This window comes from Trichechus manatus, unplaced genomic scaffold (assembly GCF_000243295.1).
Source record: "Trichechus manatus latirostris isolate Lorelei unplaced genomic scaffold, TriManLat1.0 scaffold00028, whole genome shotgun sequence".
NCBI classification, from domain to species: domain Eukaryota; kingdom Metazoa; phylum Chordata; class Mammalia; order Sirenia; family Trichechidae; genus Trichechus; species Trichechus manatus.
Genome location: NW_004443964.1, coordinates 2,458,113 through 2,459,850, shown reverse-complemented (window position 1 = coordinate 2,459,850; position 1,738 = coordinate 2,458,113).

Sequence of the window (1,738 nt, the reverse complement as noted above, 5' to 3'; positions counted from 1 at the left end):
ATCTCTGGGAGGAAAATGGAGCCCGGACAGACGGTGGCAGTGGTCAGAGGGCTGGGACCCTCGGGTCCAGCCTGCAGCTTTCTGGGATGCCCTGCGGGCCACGGTGGCTGCAGAGCCAGGTGGGTCTCCCTCCACAGACGCAGGTGGAGGCCGCTCTGGAGCGTTCCTCTTTTTTTACACCCTTTTCAGCTGGACTCAAGACCGCATTACCCTGGGTAGGCGAGAGATCTGGTCCTCGGGGTATTTACGGCTCCCTCTCCAGTGTTCTGGAAGGATCTAGGAAACTAATGAAGGTCTACCGTGCGCAAAGGAAGAGCGCTCAGAGGAGGAAACCGGAGGTGTAAGGTGTTGGGGGATGCAGGGAGCACTCCCACCCACATAAACCCCAGCTCTTCAGGCCTGGGCTGGGTCCCACACCCTAGAACAACCAGCAGGGGTGGGGAGGAGATCATGAGCCAATCTGAAGCTGCATGACCTCACGGAAGGTGGAGGTGGGAGAACGGGCCCAGTGGCACACCACCTATATGTTATTTCCACCATACTGATGCACATCACCTCAAAGGCATCGATAATTGTTGTTGTTGGGTGCGGTGGCTTCTGACTCACAGCGACCCCATAGGACAAAATAGAACTGCCCCATAGGGTTTCCTAGGCTGTAATCTTCAATCTTTTGGTCAGCAGCAGAGCGCTTAACCTCTGCGCCACCAGGGCTCCTTTAGATAATGGTAAAATCAAATCGTCGGGGAATGCTGTTACCTTTGCTGTTACTGTAATTCATTCTCTTGTAAGTTTACACAATTGAACGTTTAATGACGGCTGTGTTTAACAATCAGTTTGCAAGATTTCTGGAAGTTTAACAAGCGGCGGGCACCAGCCGGCTCAGCCTGCCGCTCATCTCAGAGGACAGAAAGGCGGTCAGTTGAGGAGGGCACCGTGGTGTGCAGTGGGCAAGGCAGCAGGGGAGAGCCTGGCCCCGGGCTCCCAGGCTGGCCAGCCATGTGGATGAGCCGGATAGGCAGGAGAGGGCCAGCTAGGCAGGTCTGGCAGTATCCCGACGACCCGGGGACGGTGGGAGCCAGGCAGGGGGTGCTGGCCTGCGCTGGGCCCTTGACTCAGGTCGCCTGGGAGGCTGCGTTTCTCCTGGGCCGGACCTCCTCCAGAGCAAAGGCAGTGAGCTGGTCTGACCTCGGCCATGAGCAGAGAAGCACGTTCCTCAGGGAGGGCCCTGGGGGGTGCTGGGGAGATGCCAGGGGCTCTGGGAGGACTCTGGGAGGGGCTGCTGGAGCACCGAGTGGACCCTGGGAGGAGACTGAGAGGGACTGCGGGAATGGGGAGGCACTGGGGGTGCTGGAGGCATGCTGAGAAGGGCACTGTGGGGGGCTGGGAGCACTGGGGGATGTTGGGGGTGCTGGGGGATGCAGGGGGTGCCAGAGGCATGTTGAGAAGGGCACTGTGGGGGGCGGGGGGCACTCGGGGATGTTGGGGGTGCTGGAAGCATGCTGAGAACGGCACTGTGGGGAGCTGAGGAGCAGTAGGGAGTGATGGGGAGGTGCTGGCGGGTGCTGGGGGTGGAGAGAGCTGGGGGCCTGGAAGAGCACTGGGGGTGCTGGAGGCACTGGGGGGCACCGCCAGGGGCACAGGGACATCTCACACACCACTCTGAGCCTGCCCATCCAGCACAAGGGCCCACCCACCTTTAGAAAAAGCCACCCTTGCAGGGGGAGAAGGAGCCCTGGTG